General features: G+C 45.4%; 1 protein-coding gene across 1 annotated transcript in view; it reads left to right on the forward strand.

Annotated features, from left to right (window-relative positions):
• Positions 1-863: 863 nt before the first annotated feature.
• chl1b (cell adhesion molecule L1-like b) overlaps positions 864-24,536 on the forward strand; it is a 71,876-nt gene continuing 48,203 nt past the window's right edge. The window contains exon 1 of the mRNA XM_084543631.1: positions 864-996. The gene's annotated coding sequence lies outside the window, so the exon portion shown is untranslated. The remainder of the gene's footprint in view (positions 997-24,536) is intronic.

Raw genomic sequence — 24,536 nt, forward strand, 5'->3', positions numbered from 1 at the left:
TACTACTACTGCCAATACTACCTCTAATAGTTTACTACTATTGCTACTACTACTACTACTACTACTACTACTACTAATAATAATAATAATAATACACATTGTATTTATTTATTCATATATTTGTATTTGTCCATGATGGCATGGTACAGAACTGGGATATGTTTCTTAATTTTTGGCTTCTAGTTAAATAAATAAATCGTTAAAATATAAATATGGGAAAATAATATGAAAACATATGTAGCTGCATATCTAGTACAGATAAATAAATAAATAAATAAATACTGACTATTCAGCACCAGAGAAACTAGGAGATGAACTCCCTCCAGTTTATTAGACCAAACGTCAACGTTCATGTTCATTTAAACGTGATTTCCTCTCATCCATATGAGCAGCATCGTCCCAGCAGAGTTTAGTGACCCTCTCTCTCTCTCTATCTCTCTCTCTCTCTCTCTCTCTCCTGTCCTCCCCTCCTCCCATTAAAACCTGCTCACTCCGAACCTTGGGAATAATGTCTGTCACTGTTTTTTAGGGGGGGTGGACTGGGCCTGGGGCGGAGGGTAGTTTGAACTCGGTCACAACGCGGGGAAGTTGCGCACGGTTTTTCCGCGTTGCCATGGGATTTAGTGAAACCTATTGACTGCGATAGGGTCCCTTCTTTTCTTTAGAGTCTGTCTTTGTGGAGGAGGAGGAGGAGGAGGAGAGGAGGAGGAAGAAACCGCTATTACTTTTTTTTTTCTTCTTCTTCTTCTTCTTCTTACAGAGGCGCAGGAGGAGGAGGAGGAGGGGGAAGAAGGGGGACGATAGTAGCATCCAAGGGAGGAGGTGGAGGAGGAAGGGGAGGAGGAGGAGGAGGAGGGGAGGTCCTCCCGTTCAGACCCGACTGCGAGGCGAAGCGGCGCTCGGCTCCCAGTCAAACCTCTCTCTGCTCTCTTCCTCCAGCGGTGGAGAAAAATTCAAGTTTGCGAGCGGCTGCAGCGACATGAGTTGCACCTGAAGGTGAGTTTCCGGAATTTTTCTGCACCTTTCTTTCCTACGCAGCATGAATAGATAAATAAATAAATGTCACAGTTATTTTTTTTCCCCACCTACTGCGGATTGGTTTTAGTTGTGGCACTTGTTAGAGATGTGAGCTGCCTCTCTCTGTGATGGCAGCATGATGGGAGCAGGTACCTGCACGGACTCTGTGGCAGGTGATAGGAAATGCATTCATTCATTGAGGAAATAGTTGTTGTTTTTTCATGCTTGGAAACATTATGTCACGACTGCTTTTGCAATAATTGTCATGAGTGGAATAATAACTAGACTCACAGTTTAGACAGTGCAGGGCTACCCTAGCTCAACAAGGTGCAGGCTGCCTGTTATTTTGTTTTATTAGCAGAGCATACATATGCAGCGTGCATATTGGACGCCACTCTGAGATAAAAGTTCTTTTGCAATGTTAATGTGCCCGATGATAACGACTGCATCCTTCTTTTACCGCCGCTCTGCCCATTCCACAGGCGTGATCTCAGCCTGCTCAGCGCCAAACCGCAGGAGTGAATCACACCTTGTCATCCGGTGTGCTGAGCGCCGCTATCTCATCCCCTGTTGGCAATAAATGAATGGATTTTGTCTGCCGTGTGATGTGACAGGCGCGGGGGTCTTGAGTTATGTGGAGTAGGAAGAGCAGTCCAATGCTCAGCAGCCCTGCAGATGCTTGAACTACAGCCGTGGTGCAGATTTGAATGGAGTGGAGGCGCACGTGCCCTTTTTTAATTTTTTTTGCAGATGTATTCTTGTGCAGAAGAATAAATCTGCACTAGACGCAGTTTTGAAACTCAGAGAAAGGATGTATCAGATCAAACGCAAAGGTTTTCACAGGTTTCTTTAATCCCTTTCCACTCTTGACGAAATTGCCCTTCATTACATGCATTGGCGGTGATGAAGTATATGGCACGCCTGTCACCGGATTATAGTGACTGATGAGACTTAAATCTGTGCTATTAAAACCCCATCTCGGTGACATTTAAAACAGAAGACCGGCTCTGTGGCTGTTATCTGTAGCTTTAGTAATTGGCGGTGGTGTGGGGGCGGAACAGTTGTTGCTGGTGTGCCGTTGCGTTCGTGGAGCGGCTGCGTCTCACGTGGTCGTGATTCCCTCAGTGTGAATATTTACGAGGCGTGCAAATATATCACACACTGCGTGGAAGTGCTGCGAATTCCTCGGGTGTTGTTCGGCGGAGTTGCTTCGGATGAAGCCTTTGAAGGACTCCCAGGAAACAGTGAAATGCTCCATAGTTTACCCACAATTAGATATTTATATTCCTTTTGATGCTCTCTCGTTTTTTTTGCATTGTTCACAACACTGCCGGCTTGGCCTGTATTTGCTATAAGACGGTTTGTGGCACATTTTCCAAAAGTGATGCAATGTCGCTTTGTTGTAGTGAACACAACTCTCTCTGGAACTTGTGATACGGGTCCTGCTGCCGCTTTAATGTTAATCATAAAGACCTTGTGAAGGTCAGTGTGCCATTAGTGAGTTTAATCATCTCCGGCTGCAGATCCTATTTACGTTGTCCTCTGTTCACCCCAGCACGCCGTGCCAAAAGCACATCGGCTTCCCAGCATCCATAGCCAGAATTGTTACACATCAGGTAAGTTGAATTTAATTTCTAGGCCAGAGACAAGAGCCTCTAATGGCACTTGTCATCACACGTGGTCCCCAGCCTCTCTGTATTCAGGGCAGTGGTGCTTTGTGTCCAGAAGTAGGTCGAATGCTTCTCACCAAACAATTTGAGCGAGAGCCAGTAATTGGACAAGCAAAGTGTCGACCATCTCCCGGTCGGTCCATGTCAGCCACTTAATATGCAGCTCCGACCTGGCGCATTTCATGGGCCTTTTCCATCCTTTAAGTCGTTTAGTTTACAAAACGCGGCCGAACAGGGCGTTCTTTGTGGCCGCCGGCGGACTCATTCTTAATTTGCTTGCATACTCAGCTGACTGTGAGTTTACAACAAATGTCGGCCCGTACGCAGAGGAGCTCCCGGTTGCCGTTCTGTATCTGCTAGGATCAAACTTCCAGCTGCACATCAGTGAGGCTCTGCGCAGTAGGGCACCCGGCTCTCTTTGCAGCGCTCAGATTGAACGAACGATAAAAACACCCGAGCTTACACCTTGCTGTGTTGTTTTCATCTCCTGCCCGAGCGATGCAGACTGGCGGCGCTTTCAGCCGCAGGAAGCGCATTGAAGATGAGAAAGAAGCGAGGCATGCTGTGATTTTTGTCTTTACCTGTTCATACAGGTGTGTGTGTGTGTGTGTGTGTGTGTGTGTGTGTTTGCCTTGCAGCAGAAATGTTTGTGCAGTTGCTGTATTGTCCTGCGTGCAGCGTGGGAGAAACGGGGGCTGAGAGTGAATGGGAGAAAGGAACAGAGAGCCCTTTCTTTGTGGCCAGCTTGCACACACCTGGCCTTTTACTGAGCAGACGGAGAGATGTGTCGAGATGCACTTGGCCTCGTTGAGACCTGAGCGTAGGCTGAGCGAGGGAGCCTGTGTGTGCCATGTTTGATTTGTGCATGCATGCATCTGTTGTCAGCAACGCACATGCAATTTTGCGTTACAATTCAGCTTGTCGGGAAGAATCTGGAGTATCAGATGGCTGTTAGAGATTAAAGAAAGCAACTTAACAACATATTACACTAAATGACCCATTTAGGTCATCCTATCTAGACTTTCTAGATGGTGGTGATGCAGCCCTGAGTCAAGTTTGTGTGGACAGGTATACAAACTGTGATGAAGACAGAGACTGCAGTAATACCTGGTGGTTCTGAAGACGTCTGAATGCGCCGAGACGCTGGGAGACGGGTCGAGAAGGCGTGGAGCCTAGCAAGTAGCACCCGGACCCTAATTGAGGTTCAGCTCAGGCTCCAGCACTACAAGCAATTACAGAGACGGCTCGTGCTCCCTGCGCTCCAGGCACGGTTGAGAGTGCTGCAGCGTAGCCCTACCCCAGCCCTCCTCTTTCATGTTTGTCACCGATGACAGCCGGAAAGGCACCTTCCAGCCAGTATGTTCTGGAAACCTGTTTGGTTACATGAAATATTCATTTCCTCACCTGCTGTCTGGCAATGTGCATATATATATATATTTTTTTTTTTTTTAACCAGATTTTTTCTGATACCTGTGACTGGCTCAGAGAGACAGACAGACAGACAGAGAGAGGGAGAGAGAACGAGGGGAGTGTTGGAAATGATTCCCTCTCTGCTGCCTCTGATGAGGCATGGAGGGGAGATAAGAGGAGCTGATCATCAGCATCAAGGTTTATTTCTTATTTAACAGGCCACTGCATCATCAGGGCCGCTGGGCGAACATGATCAATGGCCTCCCGCGCCGCACGGACAATTAATCAGTAAAGTTAATACTGAAGGGCAAACCCGCAGTGAGGTCAATGTTATCTCGTGTGTTCAGCGATTCTTTTCCCAGCAGGAGGGGATAAGAGGTCAGCAGGCAGGCAGCGGCGGCGTTGCGCTCTGCACCCGTCCCAGCTTGAAGATATAGTTTGGGTCTGCTGTTGTTTTTGTTTTGCTTGTTTTCTCTGTGGCACAGAGGCGGTTTCCTAAGAGAAGGAACATTTTACCCAGACACATTGTTATGCACTGCCAACTAAAGAGCTTGCAGTCCTCTCATGATGTTTTGTGTTTAGGTGTTGTCATTCAGAAAAATAAGAATGTCTCGTAAAGCGACTGTAAATCTTCCACTTGTTGTGTTATAATCCTTAGCTCCAGGCTGTTTGTGAGCTTTTATTTATTTATTTTTTTTTTTACATGGGAATTTCCCCTCTGTTCCCCTCCCTCCATGTACTGTTGTTCTACCCCATCTCGCCTTTTGAATTGTAGTTCTTCTGTTTAATTAATCACCTTAGATTAGGCTCACTTGAAAACCATAACCGGTAATGAGAACCAATAAGGGGATGTTTTATGAGAGGAATCCTAATCCCACGGTGCGTCGCCGTCGGCTTCCAGCTCATTTTCCAATCATATTGTCCCCGTTTTCGCATGCCTGCTCAGATTTATAACGCCGCCGCCGAATCACAGGGTACACATCCTCTAAATTCAAAGTTTATGTTAAAAGCCTTGGTGAAAAGGGCAACGCAACCATAAGATTCTGTGAGGAACAACAAACATGACAGATATGCCTCCGAGAGTAAGAAGTTATTGCCCTTAAGTCACCGGGACACAGGGATGATTTCCATTTCAATTGCGGGCTCAATTTGGGATAACTCATGCATACAGAGGTAAGACGAACAAAGAGCACAGGAATAAAAGTGACAAATGTAGAGAATGGAGCAGAGGAGCGGGGTATCACTGGCTTTGTGCACCATGAAGGGTATTGTGTGGGGCTGCCTGGATAGGGTTACAAGGGGACCCTTGGGACGTGAACGTGAAGGGCGCCCAAGGATGAGGGAGGACACGTTTGACAGGCAGGGGACGTAGAGGACGTGCCGGGACAGATAAGAAACACTTCTCAGACCACGATTCTGTGAGGTTTGCCAGGAGTGTGGTGTTAATTTGTTGGACTCGCTCCTCAACACATATCTGCTGGTTTTGTCCAGCCAAGGGTAAAAACGAAGCCCTTTCAGTTCAAATAAAACTAAAGCGACCCTTACTTAGTAACAGCACAAGATATACTGCTACTTTACGCTCTAGCATCATATGACAATATACAGATCTTGCCTCCAAAAATAACTCTTCCTGTATTTGTTAGCTTGACGCCATAATCACGTTCATCAATTTACCTGGTCAAGTTACTCGAACGTTAACATCAATGATTAGTCAGATATGTATGATCATATGATATTTTGTCAGCATCCTACTTTATGAAATTAGCCACAACAGTACTTTCAGTCAAACTGTGACAATGCTTATATGGTGGTTTACTATATTTATTGTGGCTGAAACAATGGCCTGTATGAAGATTGAACCCACAACCTTGGCATTATTAGCACCATGCAAAGCCAGATGAAAACACAACTGAGGAGGACAAAAAATTTCCAGTCAATCCATCCATTCTCATTGTCAGTGGAATACTGCAGACTAGACTAAAGATGGACGAAAGAACTGCTCCTCTAAAGTGAAGCCAAATCAAGTAGAGCTCCCCCTGGTGGCTGTCTGCAGTGTGGGTCATAAGCTCCACCCCCTCCATGCTAGCGGATGGGACTTGGGCCAAACTAAAACACTAAAATATACGTCAAATATTTTTTTTTTAACTATGGTTTCTGTCGTTTTAGGTAGTTAATATAATACTGATGCATACTCAAGTGTCCAATTTTTTTGAAAAAGTTTTAGTTCGTTATTTGACGCTGTAGAAACAGGATGTGGCATAATGGCGACTACAAGTTGCCATGCCAACCGCTCTGTAAAGCGGTCCGATGAGAGTAGGAAGAGAGAGCCAGGAGAGTAGTGTCAGTTTAGCTAATGCAAGGAAGTGGGGATGCATTATCCATATTTGTATACAGTCTATGCTCCAGACCAGAGTGGTGGATCAACAGACCAACATCAGGTCTCCATTGAGAAAAGAATAGTTTTGGTATTTTAAGGTGAATTAAACGGCTCACAAGCCTAATGAAAGTGTCAAATAGAGGCTCAGTATGGTTCATGCAGTAATCCTTTTTGCATATTCACAAAAAAAAAACAACACTATGAACATCATGAAGTGTTGCGCACAAATCCGTACTTGATCTTTTGTATGAGATAATGTATCCCTCAAGTGCTGTAGGAGTCTAGTGTAGAAGCAGGTGAGTAATATGTGACGGGGTCAGCAGCGCTCCGTGTCCAGAGCCTTCCCAGGGGACCTCATTACATGGCGCTGGGCTCCGTCGGGTACTGTAAGTGGACTGCCGGGAGCCCCCGAAGCCAGCGAATGCTCCACGTACGTTGATTTGGTGTGAACACGCGATGCCCTGCGTCCGCTCTGCATTTTAAGAGCCTGTTTACTGGCCCATTGAGGTACGGAGTCAAGCACAGCGGTATCATCCAAATGGAAGATTAGAGAGCGGCTCAAGCGTGATTAGAGTCGGGAAACAAAGAGGCTGAGCTGAGTGGTTAATTTGCAAAGTGGTCCAATACATGAACACATTGGTGCACCAGTTGCATTCATCCATTTGTCCCAAATGACACATGAAATGATTTTACCTTTTGATCCTAATAGGGTTACATGATTTTATAGACACTTATTAATATTTTTAATAAAGAAAGGCTGGTCCTGTGGCATGTTTCTGTTATTTGGTGCTAGGCACACCATTGTAATATTGTGCTCCAAGTATGTAGCAGCTCTTTTTATTGGGTCAAACCCTCTCCTCATATTTAACCTTTTCAGCAGTTTTTGAATGTTGTGATAGTTTCTGAAAGTCTTTGCTATCGCCCTTCGGGGTCTCCTACAAAGAGCCAGAACTCAGCATGTCTATTTCTTAATGTACTCACCCCCAGACACAGCAAATGTTGAGTGAGATTCTTGCCAAGCTGGTACCAATCCAAATTAATTCATCAGCTTGGGGGAGCTCAGATCTCCATTTTTACAAGTGTGACCCGCAGACCACCAGCTATGAACCGCAGACCTCCTTGACCTCATTACTTTTACAGCTCCAGATTTTTTTCTTGCGTAGAAACCAAGACTTCTCTCCGTGCACATTTTTTTTTTTTCTAACGGCCTCATATCGGCTCGCAAACAATCTCACCTTGTAACATTTTCCGCGGTTTACAATGGAGCTTTAACGAGTGTCGGGGGAGGAGGATTTTACCAGCAGAAAGCAACCAGTCACGAGGTTTTACATCGGTGAGGCAGAGCTATTAAGATGTGGAGGCTTTGGGAGAATAGCTTGGTGCTAAATGACTCAACGTTTTAGTCACAAATTGACTCATTCAGAGACGCAAGAGGGCCGTGGCCGGGGTAAATACTCTTTAATTGCATTAGATAATCAGTGTTATGCAGACTTTACTTCCTGAACTACTAGAGTCTAGGGCTCATTAGAGGATGCCAACCAGATTAGCACCCACTATAATTGGAATTATTTTCCTTTTAGAACATGGCACGCAAACACTTTAAATTTGGATGGGTAGGGTTTTTATTTTTTATGTCACTGTTGTGCACGACCTTGTTTGTTTGAACCTTGCAGTACAGTTGAAAATACAAGTAAATAAATCACAATATCCACACTTCCCTCTATACAGCGCTTTCTCTTGAAATAGCATCCATGCTACAGAAACGCAGCTGCAGGGTCTTTCTATCAACCATGATCCCATGAGGGGGAAAAAACATTGTTTTTCTGTTTATCGAATTGTTGCGTGTGCTGTGAGTTTCCCCTTCACAGAGAGAAAAGCTATGAATGTCTGCAATTAATCAGCGCAACACAATGCATGCAACACAAGAAGGGACTTTACGATGACATTATTCTGTCACGCAGGCTACGCGTGATTAACAGCTTCATACTGAGAATTGCAGATACTTTTGGAAATAAACAGATGTTCGCATTATTCCTGTTCATATTAAGAGGAACAAATAAAAGTAATGCCCTGCAGCCCAGTAATTAGTTCATTAGGCTTGCCTGCATGTATTTATGAGTGCAGAATCCTCTTGTGTAAGGCATGCATTTGTCTGCTTCAGGTAGACTGTGAACCAGACTTTGCTAAATTAAAAAAGAGGCAAAGATATCAAACCAGCACTAACAAGCAGGGCTACATTTATAGTTTATTACATTCTTTAGGCTCAAAAAGCAGCACCCACATCAGCCTAAGCCAGAATCTTTCATCTCAATTCTTTAGTCCGCGTATGAGCAGACCCTGCGCTGAGTGCTTCGCCAATTTGAAATGGCTTAAAGGCTTGAAGCAGTGGCTTTAAGAAACAAAAACAGATCAATAGAGGTGATCCCGGAGAAATCCGACTTTGATATCCTTGGCTTCAGCCTGGAAATGCACACATCACTCTTCATGTGCTTCTTTCTTTCTTTCTGGAGAGATGCTAGGTTGGCTTTCTGCTGACCCTTCCTGTTTCCTGTGGTGTGTCACAAGCCAAGGAGTCGATGTGTCATCTTTCCGGGTGGTCTTCACTCACATGATTCACCTTCTCCTTCACCACAACTCCCCGAGACAGAATTCTTCTGTCGCTTTGTTGTCTTAAACGCCGACATTTGCATTTAAATTGACTTCACGCCGACGTGACTTATTTTCTTGAGAGATTTTTTATTTTTTTATTTATTTTTTGACGACGGCTTTACCTCTTAATTCTCTTCAATCTGCCGCAAGTACGATAACCGTGGCGGGATTATTATTCAGTGAAGTCGCTGTCTTAACTTAGTTTCGTAGCGTACTCTAGCTGCACACACACACACACACACGCCAACCGCAGACCACTTGTGTCTCGCACGTTCTCATAAAAACTCACGATTTAATTCAAGTCAGTCATGCGTGATGGCTTTTCTCTCGAATTAACTGGAGAAAAGAAAAAAATGACTTCCTCGCACTGGTGAGAAAATTGAACTCAGAGTGTTGTTTTTATGAATTTGCCCAATTTCTAAAAGAAAACTGAAGCTCTGTTTGCCACTATATGGGGCTTGTTCGACACCACATTGCAGATTGCCTTGTAATGCAGACTGATGTGTCCTTAAACATTGTTCTTTCTCCTGTGCTGAAGCAGGTTTTGCCATCCCCTGTAGCTCCACCATAAGAGAAGGACACGTGTTTAGCGTCTGTTTTGCACTAAAATATACATCCATTAATCCAGAGCCCTTTCATGTCACCTCTGTGATTTATCCACCTTAGAAAAACACTCAAAAGACAAGCCTGCCAGCTCCGCAGGGGTCATGATAATTCAGGGAGCTGTGGTGTTCACGGCGTGACAGTTTGACACAGGATGTTTGCAGAGATCGCCGCAGAAAGCCGGTATAATTGACAACATTAGCCTTGAGGTCTGTCAGTTTTGACAGTTGATGAGTCCACGTGTGTCTCTCCTTCACTACGGAGGGCAAATTAATAGCAACTGTTTTTAAACCTTTTTCCACCTCAGTAATCCTTTTCTGAGCAGCTACTTGCCCCAGCTGAGCCTCGGTTTGTGCCCTGTGTCACGGATTTGTGGTTATCCTTTTTCGACGCGTGAATCCCGCCCTCGTAAAACACAGTCCGCGGGTCTGATTCCCCCAGGGTGCGTATTCCTGTCTTCCTGTTGAACTGGTGCAGTATAGGCCCCTCGGCTCTGCTGTGTGGTGTAACTCACCTGCTGTCGAGACATTTGGATCGTGTCCCCGAGCGGCGAACAGCCCCCAGTTCCCCCATTTCAGCCAAGCCAAAGTTACAGATGGCTTCGCTTCTTCCTGCGGTTCGCCAGTGGACGAGGTATGGAGGGTTTGAAGGTTACAGGCAGGTCTTTCCTCTGTTGTTGCGTGTCGAATGTCATTACTAAACGCACTGAGGCCTCTTTAATACTTGAGCCGCTCTTTCTCTTCGCCACCTGCAGTGCGATGGGGTTTGAGCCGGGGTGGAAAGTGTGCCAGAAGCACTGCTATTAACCCTGTGTATTGTGCCTTTCGACGAAGGGCAGCTCACTGGCAGACTCTTCCTCTGTGCATGAGAAGAAAAGGCTTCGTTCCTTGCAGCGAGCGCGGACGTAGTTTGCTAGCTCTCAAAGAGCCGTCATGCAGATTCTGCAACAGTAGACACTCCTTTCTTCCCACTTACACAGCCCTCATTTTTCAACACAGTTTGGACCAAAGCTGCTCCTCCTCCGGGTTTGGTTGAGCTATCTCAGTCACGAAGTAAACAACATCCAGAGTGTAAAGAACTATTCAAAACAGAAACACAATGAGTCTTCTCCTTTGTGCGCGGGGTTGTGTCTTAACTTCACAAAGACTTCATAGACTGGAGCGGCGCTTGTAAGTTTACAGAAGCGTGTTGGCATCACAGCGAAGAGAGGAGGATATTCCAGCATTAACGGCAGTTTTATTTTGATCCGCTGTATCAGAGACTAGTGCAGGGATGCTGTTGCTCTTCATGTGTGATAGTATGAGAAACATACTGTTCATGAATTGGAACGGCATAGACTCAACTCTTATCAGAATATGAATCTAGGTGACGTGCCATTGGGATTTCATTGTGGCGCTTGTTTCAGCTGATATGGGGGAAACAATACATCTGCATGAAATTGGAGGGTCCTACAATCAATCAGAGACAATTGTTAAACAAATTCAACTCCACGGCGCTCAGATGATATGGATGACTATGTCGCTGTTGCTCTTCTGTCCATTGCTGCATAAAGCCAGCCCAAATGATTTGATTGGCCAAACGGGTCTTTGCCAAAGCATGACCATTCCCCAACGGATTGGTTCAAGATGGGGGTGAGAAAGTTGGTCTAGCTGCCAGGCTAGTTCATGAAAAGTACAATATACAAATACACCATCAGGCATAACATTATGACCACCTTCCTGATACTGTGTAGGTCTCCCTTGTCCCTCCAAAACAGTTGTGACTCATCAGAGAATGGACATGGGCCTTCTGAGGGTGTCCTGTGGTGTCAACAGAATGTTGTTAGTTGGGGGGCTTTGAGGGGAGGGGCCTCTGTGGATCATCCCACAGATACTTGATCAGTTTGGAATCTAGTGAATTTGGAGGCCAGGTCAACACCTTGTACTGTTCTTCATTATTTTTTTTTAGTTGTTCCTAAAGCGTTTTTGTGTGTGTGTCTGTGTCAGGCTGCATCCTGCTGGGGATGGCTGCTGCCATCAAGGAGTGTCATTGCTATGGGGTGGGGGTGCCTGGTCTGGTCTAGGTGGGTGCTACATGTCTAAGTAACATCCACACCAATGAATGCCAGGCCCAGAAGTTTCGCAGCAGAACACTGAATTGTCACAAGATGGTCAATGTTATTCACTTCTCTTGTCATAATGGTCATAATGTTGTGGCTGATCGGTGTATGTGCCACTTACAAACATTGCGCATCTAATTTCTCTAACATCTTTCTCCCTTAACTTGAGCTTAGTTAATTACTTTCGCAATATTTGTCTGTACACTGTACACACTGATGGTAGCTGACATTGGAGCTTTAATAGCTTTAATCTAAATGATCTGCGTGCTACTGTTACACAGATGGTGGAACAGCTGTGATCAAATAAATTAGTAAAAAAACAAGACAAAATAATCTATCAGGACGGGACCCTGCTACATCAGTTTGTGACTGCAGGCTTCCTACCCCAGAGAGATGGCAGAACACTGCATATGTGCTGTGAGTAATGGGTATGTATCTGCCGTGTGGTGATTCATATTGTATGTAGCTGGAGGAGCACGCTGTCACTGGTGGAGTGCGCATTGCCAGTGGAGTCACGTCTATCGGCCCCTTTTTGTGAATTGTGAAATGGGTTGGGCCAATACTGATCAAGCCAGGCATTAAGTATAGCTCTAGGTGCGGGATTCCATTAGACCCCACACTGTCTCCTAAAGGGAGCAGAGGGGGGAGGGGATTTGTTTTGCTCAATAAGTGGTGAAAATGATTCAAAACGCCACCACACACACACAGCGGCTGATTCATAAGACTGCATGGCTCCAGTTTCCTGCCGCTCCATTAAAGCTGGGCCTACCGAACTGATTGGGCAGGTTTGCTTTTCTGTCACTGTCAGTAAACGACCCCCAGGTCGAAGGCTGGAGTCGGCCGCTGGTTCCCTACCGCTTTGATTGCCGACATTGCAGATGCTTTTTATTTACGCAGCCTGCTTACTTTCACAACAAGGGCTTTTAGACTGAAAAGCAGCATAAAGCATTTACATGAAAGAGAAACAGGAGCAGGTTTGATCAAAGCTGTATGTGATGCACTGCTTCAAAGAGGTGTTGTTCTTCTCAGGAGCCATTTTGGTTCCTGTCTTGACCTGGAGAATGCAGCTACTATCTGCACAAGAGCATGCTGGGGAAGCCTTTGCGGTCCGACCAGAGCGAGGAGCTCCGGCGCGCACAAATGCAGAGCGCAGCAAGTCCACAGCCATCATCATTAGAGCTGCTGTGCCGTGGACACTAATGGCTGTCCCCGTTCTGCTGCCTCGGCACATTCGGAGGGCTCATCTGAGACTGGAGGGTGTGAGCACATGAATTAAAGCGGAGGGATGAATTCCCGCTCTAAAAGCAGGGCGCAGGACGTAGCAACCTCTGTAGCGAGGAGCCACCGAGAGTGCATTAGTGGTGACGTCCTCCTTCTGGCACCCTTGAATCATCAAAGGAGCCTAATTGGGGAGTTTGTCCCCGTTTGTGTTCATATGAAGGCTGGAAAAGATGGCGTTGTTTGCTTGTTTCAATATGGAGAACAGGAATGGGGGGTGGGGGGGGGCGGTCAGGAGCGGCGAACAGTGGTGGCAGTGTTAAACTGGGGGATGGGGCTGGTGAAATTGATGTGCTGTGGGTGTGCTGTCCCCGGACTCCTGATTGTGTTTGAAGATTTCAAATAGCCAAATTAAGCATGTTCAGATGGAAGGCGCTCCGGCATCAGTAGGTGGTGTCGTAAATCGACGTGCATATTTCAGCGCAAAGAAGATTTATCACGTGTATTTCTCGAGACAGTGCTAAATGCGGCGTTTGAAAATCAATACGTGGCCGTGACAAGGTGCATTCATCAAGTTCGTTTATTTCTTCAGTCAGGCTGAAAAGCTTTGCGCGGCCATCTTTTTCCAATTACAATTGTCGAACCCCCTTCTTCTTTTTCGTTCGCGGTGGCCGTATAGATTTCCAGCCGTCCAAATGAACTCTTCAGAGCCTGCAGTCACTGAGCATTTCCCCGGTTTTAGGCGCAACTGTCCTGTACTCTACGAAATGTACACTTTACAAATCAATAAGCTTTCACAGTGATTTGACTTTTGTGCGCTCCCGCTAGAGCTTGTGGTAAATCCACTTTATATCATAGCTGGAATTAAATCAGTGTGCTCTCCGGTTGCCGTTGCCACTGAAAAGCCTTGTTAATTGTCACATAGAGTTGGTTTTGTCACAGCCTCGTGGATTTGTTTCATCCTGTCAAAGCCCATGAAGATAAACAGACAATACAAGATTATCAGGACTTAACTACAAGTAGTTCATTTATGTTTTGACTTCTGAGTCCAACACGGCCCTAGGATGTAGGGCATCGCTGAATCAGATTAGCTCAGAGGGTTGTGCTCTGCCCCTACCTGATGACAATCAATACTCATATTGTGTCAAATCAATACCCATATGGGGCAGAGGCTGGGAGCAGCAGTTGAACCGAGGGTTGGAGCCTGCCCAAAAGCTGGACTTCGGAGCCCCGACACCGATAATGATTTTCAGGAGAAAAATACAGTGACTAAAACATGGCCTTTACAGATAAACAATAATCGTTTCCTCAGTTTTCTTATCTGTGCTGCGGCGCTCTGCAGTCTCAAATGTGCTCTGATACCATCTGTCTTTGTTAAGCCAATATCCGCCACGAGCACCGCCACTCTAATTTTTGGTTTTTAATCTTGTTATGTTGCTTCCTGACCAACGAGCGCAATCTCACTGGTTTTGTCCAAATTTATTGGCGCTTGGAAATGGCAAAACCGAAAGTGCGTAATTGGGTTTGATGGCAGAAGGCGATACTCTCGTCAAGGGCAGTTTGTTTTCATAAAAAACCTGGAATCGTAGTTTCTCCCTAAAACATTTTATACATGCTGTGACCCGGCCAGTATTATTGTGAAATAGAAAACTCGAATCTCATCCCAGTACAACAGAAGAACTTCAAAATGAAACGTATTGATGGGGTTTTGCAATTGCCTGTTTCGCTAGTCTACTGCATGTGGTTCACTCGCATTCTGATCAATCGTGCTTTTCAATAACCTGATTCGGGATTAGCAGCTGAGCACAACTGGTGACAGAGAATCAAAGGCGTCTACCGAGAGGTGCAAGATGCAGCGTGGCGACCGTCGTTCATCATCAGGCGCAGCTGAGGAGAATGCATTATGGATGAGGTAGTCGTTCCACATGTAACACATAAGCTGTTGGTTTTGGAGATGAAAGCCAGGATGCCTGACAGTGAAGAGCCTGCCTCGCACTGACCACAGATCCTGCTGTGACCACAGCATGAGACAGAAGCAGAAATCAATCAGAGCCTCGGTTAATGGAGCCAACAGCGGAGAGGGATTCTGCTCGGTTTATTACCAGCTTCCTAAAAAGCCGCTAATAGACAGTGGAATCCATTAAGCATTTTTTCGGACCGTCGGTATGTGAGAAAGATTGAGTGTCAGCTGAAGTGTAAATATTAACAGGTTTTTTTTTTTATTGAGCTCATGCATTTAACATGTGTTTTAGCCTCTGTCACTGATGGAGGAGGTCATGTTTAAGCACATTCTGCTCCATTTTGATCTAAAAGTCGCTCATTCAATATTTAGCGCATGTTATTTGTATTTGTTCTGTGATTTTGACAGGATTTGACAGCAAAAGCACATCAGGGTTTCATAAAACACTGTGAATGTCTTCAAAGGACAGAGGAAGGCATGAATATTTAATATATCTACTCTGACACTCCCTCTGAATGCAAATAATCCCGTAGGAAAAGTGTAAAAACAGAGTGTTTACTCGAAAAAACTACTGTTAAATGTTCCCTCCATGCTGTCCCAACTTCAGCATGTCCTAAACAGAGCAATTCCTAAACCTCCCTTTAATAGAGTCTTTCAGGGAGGCACAGGAAGAGGAACAAATGCCTCTATTCAGTAGCGTCCAAAATGCTAATGCCTCGGGCTCTTAACACGTTTATAAGAGTTCCCATGTCACGACATGGAATAGTCCAGCCCTGATGGTGGCTGTGGCTGTGGCTGGGGATTGCATGTAAAAAACAGACACACCACAGAACATGAGAAATATGACAACAAGACGGCTGGTTTCCCGGGGAACAGGGTGTATTTTCCTTGTGGAAAATGCATGCACGGAACACTGAGGCCTCTTGTATATGCAGCCTCTTCAATCTCCGAATTCCCTGTAAGGAACAGAGCATGGACTTTGACCTTAACAGGCGACGTGTAGTTTGATACCGTAACAGCATAACAGTGCAGTGGAGGGCTTTAATGTGGAAAAACAATGGGCAGTAAAGTGACCGATGGCGGAGGTGGTGTCATTGAACTGCTGGCCATTCCAGCGAGTTGTATTGAATTCCGGTAACTATGTGCTTCTTCTGCGTGTGTAAATGATGGCGACACAAGTTTTCTGCATTGGAGAAACTTTCTGCGAGGAAATAAACGAGGGGCAGGCAGGGTTTAGTGATTGCTTAGGAGAGTAATTACTCCTTATCAGTATTGGTGCTGGAAGTGCGTGTTCAGACCTTGGATTAAGATCTGACCTCAAGTGACCAGCTTTAGGTACGTGTGTTCAGACCTGGCATTAAGCATTTGTCTCCAGATCTGATCTCAGTTTCTCTGCATGTAAACAAAGCAGTAGAATATTCTAACGGCTGATGTCTCTAATGGATCGCTACCGCTGCTCCAGAACCGAGAACAGCTCTGTTTTATGTGTGTGCGTCGTGTCTTTGGCTTCACACGTTCAGTTATTATTTATTGATCTCCACCCTGACGTTAGATAGACCTGCACAAAACTCAGATCATAACTCCAGCCCTGGAAGTTTCCATACACACACCGGAATGAAGGGAAATAAAGACATCTGTGATTGAGGAAATACGTAACTACACACGGCTCCTCACGCATCAACATGACCGCATTAATAATTAACAAAGAATCACACTTGTGTACTCATATTAAATACTTGGCGATCTCAATACGTCCTGAGGATGTTCACACCCGTCTTTTATGGTGATCGGATCGCCTGAGCCTACAAGACCTTTCGTGGGTTGATATTCTGTCAACTTCTCTACAGATATGTCTCTAGTGACATTCTGGTCAACCTATGGAGCAGGCTCAGCGTTGTATTGACCAGCTGGAAGGATTAGACGACAGACTACATCAAACTTCTCTCTCAACTCCTAATTCCATTTCCAATATGTCCTTCTACGACTCAGCGCGTACCACTGTTTCAAACTGAGGCGTTGACAAGTCAAACATCGGGATTGACGTTATTGAACTGTTCAGGGGATACGGTAGAATCTTGCTTGAGTGCACCCTCACTAGTGCTATTGATGTTTGTAAAATGCTTGTTATACTCGGTGTAGAGGGACTTGGGTGTTACAACAGATAGACACATGGCCATCAGTGCCACTTTTCAAATTACCTCAGGGATTGTCTTTCTTTAGCTGTGTCAGTGTGAGACTAAAAAGGTTCAAGACTTTTTTAACACGTACCAGTCAACAAGGGGAGATTTTGGTTTAGGTGAATCCTGTGTACAGTCAAGTTTAATAATCCATTTATGTGTTTGCAATGTATTCCATCGGTTCAATAGCTGTCAGTCAGTCACTTGTAACAGACATGAGTTATATCCTAGTTGCTCAGGAGCGTTTCATGACTACAAGCGAGTGGTGACTGTAGCTGGATAACAGATAATAGTCATTTTTGACAGTGAGAACTTGTGTGCGTCCATTGAGAAGGAAGCTTGCAGAGTCGAGACTGCTTCATGTAAACTGTGTACCTCAGCTCTGCTCTGCTTTAACAAAGTATAAAGAGATTAAAAGCAGCAGCAACCAGCCTGTATTTAGTGCAGTGTGTAAAAATGTTGTGCATGTTAAGGAAAGAAATGTAGATTGTTCTCAGGAGTATAGAGTGTGCATTTTATGATTCACTGCTAATTAAGATATTACCAATATTCATTTACTGTATATCATTTATTTTCAATGCACAATCATGTTTAATGTTTTAATGTGTTAATAACGCAAATGCTTTTTAATGCTATTCATTTTTTAAACGTGCGATTAATGCACAAACGTTCTGCTATTATGACCTCAGCCCGCCTCGTAGATTGGTGTATATCAGAAAGTGATCAAAGCAGCAGTAACAATGGGGAAGTGCGGTCTTCAAAACTTCCAAAAATCCCAAAAGAAGCAGAAGAAGAAAGGAAGTCGAGACTACATGTACAATGATTTGTCGACGGGTCGCGAGTGACATCCTTGTGAGTGCATCCCGCCAACGCCAAACGAAAAGGTCCAAAATTTGGGAACATTTCGAGAAAACTGTCACATGAAGATCTGTAAGCTGAACCTCAGATGCGTGAACATCTGAAGAGGAAACACATTCTGGAAGATTCAGACCTCAGTGAAGTAGTTAGCTTCCATGCTAGTAGCCAGCCTATTACTGTACGTGCAGACGGAGCAACAGTGGTCTGTATTATTTGTGTAAAGCATAATTTTGCCAGTTTGTCTGATAATCCCTTCTGTTAAAGGAAAGAAAGTTTATTTTATTGCTGCTGACACTTATATAATAAATAAGAACCATTGTATGTTTTGTCCAGTTCATAATCTGACTAGCCAGCTAGTCGGTACACTAGTTGATGATTAGTTGACCATCAAAATAGTCGTTTGTTGCAGCCCTAGTAGAAACAGTTGAAAGTTCAGTTTCTAATCCCTGCTTGATGGTTCTACTGACAAGAACTACCTGCAGCTGATGTTTGTAAGAGTTATACACACTTGAATAATATCCCTTCCATCTACACTTAATCTAATTATGTTACAAGCCATTTTGCCGTGGCAATAAAATCACCCACACCCCAGAAATTGCTTTTTGATGAACTGCTTTTCGTTTGTCTTCAGTTCCATTCTCATGTGGCGCACGCTGCACATTCAGCGCCACATCATCGACACTGCTTCAAATCTGTCGACATTTTAAAAGAAGCACTGAGACTCAGATTGCTCAGAGCTTTCCGTCAATGAGGGTTTTTCACCTTTGTTGCCGTTGTCGGGTGTGGACTTCCTGTTCACAGCGCTGTGTGTTTAATCATCGGTTAACCCGATTATCAAGCCGCCACACCACGGGGCTGCTGGGAGACGAGCTGCACGCCCGGCTCCATCGGTCGGCTCGTTACTGGCACGCATTCCAAACCACAGAACAAATCCATATTCCAGCAGTGTCCACTGCACCTCTCATTTCTGTGGGCGAGTCTATAGATACAGATGGCACGTCAACACTAATGACTTTTATCTCCATTTCCTTCCTTTACCCTGTCCGGTTGTATGTTCGATTTCATGATTAAGCAAATTGGATTTTATTCCACTCCGTGCCGACCGCAGCGTAGCGGCTAAACGATGCTCCATCAGCACTCGAACATTTACTTACAACCCGAGGAAGCCACTTTCCTCTTTTTTTTTTTTTTGCTCCAGCCACTCAAAGCCTCTCGACACCTGAATGAGTTTGCTCCTTTGAAATGTGGAGCTTTTCGCTGCCGTTACCTCTCAGCCTCCCGCAGCTTAAACCTTTAAGGCTGCGTAGCTCGCTCTGAACCAAATACTGCATGAAAAAAATAAAATAAAAAATTAACGAATGCTTGGTAAATAGGAACACAACAATTGTAGCCAAGGTCAACGCAGCACAGAACAGACAGTATTGATTGGCCTACAGAGGGTGCTATAATTGTCTTAGCCTTACTGTACTTCAGTTATTCTCTGGAATAAACTATTTTGTAACTCAAAAGTACTGGAGAATTGTATTGGAAAAGCAGGAAAACCCATTGCAATCCATGGCTGTTTTAAGTTTTTAATTGCTTTTCAACTCTCAACCTTTTCCTCGGATGTGAAAAGGACACCATCTTTAGCGTTTGGGGAAGAAAACCATTATATAAGAGTCTTTATTGTACCCAGTAGGATTGACGGCTGTTCTGAAAACCTAAGTTCCAAACTGTCGCAGCAATAAATGCGTGTGTGGGTAAAAAAGACAGCAGTTAGTTCTCCTCTATATGACTTTTAGCACAACAAACATCAGACGTCCACCCACATGCAGGAAACACAAAGCGATATTCTGTCTTCAGGCACGGCGTTTGATGTTAGCCTGACAAAGGCACCAACTCCAAAAGCCCCTTTCACTGGATTTTTTTTATTTTTTTTTATTTAATAATGCCCCATGTGTCCTTTCAAGTCGTGAAAAGATAACTTTCTGGGTGTGCCTCGTGTTTCAGTTTGAGGCGGGCATTTGTGTCATTTGTTCGAGCGTCCTTTCAAGTGGCAGCAGCTCTTAGAAACACTAGAGAACTTTAAGCTCTTGATTCGTGAGACTCTGCTCGTCTGACAGCGCGCGCACACCGTCCTGTGGTTTCATTTCCTCTTTAAAGATTTCCTTCGCAGTGGTGTCATTCAGCTTCGCCATTAGTGCGTATAAACAGTGAAATATTATATTGGCTGTTCTGTATTACCGCCTAATGAGGGAACTGCGCCTGTTTCGCCCCGAGTCACTTTATGCGCATCCATAAATTTCTCGGCTGTCCTGTAATTTATTAAGCCGGCCATGTTGTGCCTTTGGTTGTAGGCAAATGTCAAGTTCTCGCACTTCCTCTACAGGCCCCCTCCAGACACGGTGAATAATTTAGATTTCAAGTTGTAGAAGTCACGACTGCCCTGAACTCCTAGTCTCCATCCGCTGCTGTGTTCCTGGAACATGCGTGGCATAAAAATACAACTAGACACCGAGAAGCACGATCCGTCAAATAAAGCCAGAAGGGAGATTTGCATGGTGTACTTTACAGGATTGTGCCTACGGGGCTACTACACCTGACGTGGGCTAATTGGCTATCAATAGAGTCTCTGAGAATAATTGGGATACCAGTTTCTCACAACTGCATGCTTCCCATCGACAAAAGTAAAGACAACCAATAAATATGTGGTACTGCTGTTTGGTAAGTTGTTCCAAACCGACATATTTCAGGGTAAATATTGGAGAATTTTCCTGCTGCTACTGCTGCTGCTGCTGCTGCTGTAAAGTAACACCTAGAGGTTGTCAGCCCACACACACACTGAAGTGGTGTTCCTTTTATGTGCTCGGTGAATGGCCGTGAGGATGGGGCTTTTAGAAGTTGTGCACTCGGCCTATTGACGAGCAGACGTGGCCTCGCCCTCAAAAAGCCCCTCCACGCACACACACACTCTTTAATTCCTCCCAAATATTGGTCCTGCCTCCTCCTCATCCCTCGCTGTGCGGCCATGCGAGACGGAGACCCGCCGACATTTTCCACCGCGGGATTAGCCGTGTAGCGCGACGGGCCGCTCCGCCTCAGTGGACCTGAAGGGCCGACCCCGAGGTGCCTGTTTGAAGAGGCGGCCAGCAGGACACTCCTTAAAAGGCTATTAGATCCTCGCTGCTTATTATGAGTGGGCGTGGGACTAAATTATCTGTCCTTGTCGTAGGACTTTAGCTGGAAAAAAGCCTGTTTTCCGGAAATAATTAATCCTGCTTGTTGGCATAATAATAATAATATCGAGGAGAACACATTGCTGGTGCCTTGAGTGTTTCCTGATGAGCCTTTCTCTCTGACAGGTGGGATGCCGCTGATGGAAACGATCATCTTCTCATTTAGCTTCCTGCCTGCAGGACCTTTCCATTAAATTACAGCTGAGCCGCCCTCTCTGTGGAGAAGGGGATTTGATTCAGGTTAGCGCGTGCACTCGGTCCGTGCACGCCGTGTTTGTGTGTGTGTGTGTGTGTGTGCGCCAGTGTGCGCATCCCTGATCCCTCCAGCCGCTTGGAAGGCTGCGTGTCCAGGGTGTACCTCAAACCAGAGCCAAGACCGGTTGCCATGCCTACACATTTAGCCCGCGAGACACCGCGTTTATTTTAATGAATTCATTTTCAAGCTCATGTTTGCCCCTGTATTCTTCGTCAGCTGTGTACACACTCTAAATAGTTGTGGGGTAGAGGCTTTTCCCAGTGGTAAAAGCGACCTGGGGGAGATAGCTTATTGATTCTCGGGGGGGAAGAGATGATTAAATTGAGTTCTAAGTGGACACTTCATCTGAACTGGTCTGCAGGAGAGCGGGCCACGAAAGAACAAGAGCCAGGCTGCTTTTTTCCAGATTCTGCTTGACTATTTTTAAATTTGATGTGGCTAAATTCATCCTTTAATCTGTTTTTTTAAAGAAGTAAGTTCACATATTTCCTTTTTACTTCAACTTTAAATGCGAAATTATATGTGGCTGTACTACTCTTTTCACAACGAATAATAATAATTACAATTATTTCGCTGTCTTTTTCTTCAAATATTAACTTAAATTATATTTTGGTGCTTCTTTTGGAGGGAAACGATTCACTGTTTGTAGGGTTTGTGTTTTCCCCTCCTTGCTGGAAGGTGTTGAGATGGAACAGACGTTGTTGTGCACATTGTGATCAGTAGGTGTGCTAATCAGGAGTGGAGATCCCCTGATCGCTGCCATGATCGCTGAGCGCACCATCTGTGACGCTCTGATGGCCGGCAGTCTGGCTGAGAGAGCTGGATAACAGTCTGGTACGGCCTCTCTCCTGTCCTCACAGGGCGGCTGTCAGCTCAGCCAGCCGACTGCTTTCCCCCGACTTGAAAGACCTGGAACCACTTAACTCTTGCAGACACTTGTGAAGCTGCACTATCATTAGAATAACAAACATTTAATAGAGTTGAAATGAGCCAGAGAATGTGTGCAGACCCCCCTCAGACGTTTCTCTCTTTGATTTGTCTGTCTTTAGATATCTGCGGTTTGATCAGTGCGTTTTCTTGTGTGCCGTTCGGAATAAATCAGCTGTCAACAGGAACCTGGAAATAATTGAGGGGCCCATTACAGTGTCACAGATAATAGAGAATTGCACATAAATGTGGGTAATTTCATCGCAGGAATTTTGTCTGTTTTGCATTTGCGGTCACAGGTCATAAACAAAACCAGTCGCATATGTGGCGAGAATGTTCGGGCGGTTCTGGCTGAGTTCAGACGGCGCTGCGACTCGTTTGCGGTGACGTTCCCAAAACTGTGACCTAAACGTAGGAACACGCCGCAGAGTGAGCAGCTGCGCAATGAATCAGCCCAGGGAAACTTTCAATGCCTAAATGATCAGTATGAAGATAGGGGCACCTGTTGCCATGGCAACTTATAAGAAAACCCACACTGAGAAATGCATCGGTTGTCATATTGATTCAGAGTTGCAGAGAATGTAGCGCTCGGTATCAGCCAAAGGCAGGTTGCCCTGCTTCTGTCTGCGAGTGCCAGGTTTGAGGCTTATTGACCGTTTTTTATGACAGACTGACTAACAGACGACTTTTTGGTGAAATGGGCCGTGTTCCCAAAGTTCAATTAAGAGCCTCTCTCCGTGTGCAGCCGGCGTATTTGCCAAAAGGCTACGGAAAGTGTAAATCAAGTCTTCATGCTTTCTCAGCAATCTGCTTGTCCTTCAGGAATATTGATGGAGCTGCCTTAACTCATTTTTTAACCCCCCCTTAATGCTGCAGCATTTATCTTATCCCGACAGGTTGAAGGAGATTTTTTTATTTTTTTTAAGGTATCACATGAGTTTTAGTGGGGCCACGAACCGCGGGTGGAACCACCTGCATATTTCTTTCTCCGCTCGCAAAGCATCCAGCGGGGCAGCTCTGTGGCTTTGGTTTTGATCACGCCCGGTGCTTCCCTCTCATTCGGCCTCTTCTCGCCCCGGCGGGGGCAGCAGGTCAAGAGAGCATTATTTTAATTCCACCGACACGATACGGCTGCAGACCTCCGTCTTGTAGCACTCAGATAACATTTAGTGATTGCTGCTTGAGGGAGATAAGAGATACGTCATAAATTAAAGCGGCTGTAAACATGTTCTGTGAAAGCATGGTGGATTATCCACTTGAAATTGAATTCCAAATGAGCCCTAGCCATGTGAAGCCGGCGCGCGTGACGAATGACGCGTCCGGAAAGTGAGCCGGCTGAATTTATGAGGGTGTTCTGAGTTGCATGATCTGCTTACACGTTCTCCTTTGGTTCAGAGCGTGAATAAATGTTTACCTCTGCAAAGTCATGTCCGAATCCGTGAATCAGCTGGGCTTTAAGTGTGAATGAGCCGGAGTGGCGGAGAGAGAAAAGGGAAGAGGCTTTCCCCGGGGCAGTGCCCAGGACAATGTCAGGTTTGTCTGGCCCTGGTGCTTGAACACTAAGCTTTTCGGAACTGGCAGCTCGCCCCGGTACCTTCCCATCTCGCCCGGCTTCCAGAACTGTCCAGCCCCGGAGCACTAAGCATTTGTGCAAAGTTCATAAGGCTTCCCTCTGTTTGTGTGGCCATAATGGAAGCTCCATCCTGTTGCGGCTCAAAGAGTGCTTATGGGCTCTGAGGGCCTGGCACTGGTGTTGCGAAAGCGTGTGAGTGTTCTCAGTTACTGACTTTGGCAGCACTGCTCTCGTCGTGAAAAGACCAGTGCCCCTCCGCGAAGGCTCTGAATCTCCGCCGCGGGCATCGGCATTTCCCTCGCCGCGTCCATCGTCTGCCTTTTAAACCCCCGTTTGCTAAATGAAAACCTCAAGTCGGATCAAATGACAAGTCAGTCTGTTCACTTCAGTCCATTCACTCGCAGATTAGAAGCAAAGAAAGCTGCCTCTCACCGGCTTTGTTCTTCAAACGTGATTAGCTGGTAAAACGTGAAATCCTGCATAAGTAAACATTAAAATATCCTACACGCCCCCATTGAATTACTAAAT

The sequence above is a fragment of the Chelon labrosus genome (genome assembly GCF_963514085.1).
Source record: "Chelon labrosus genome assembly, chromosome: 4".
In the NCBI taxonomy this organism is placed as follows: Eukaryota; Metazoa; Chordata; class Actinopteri; order Mugiliformes; family Mugilidae; genus Chelon; species Chelon labrosus.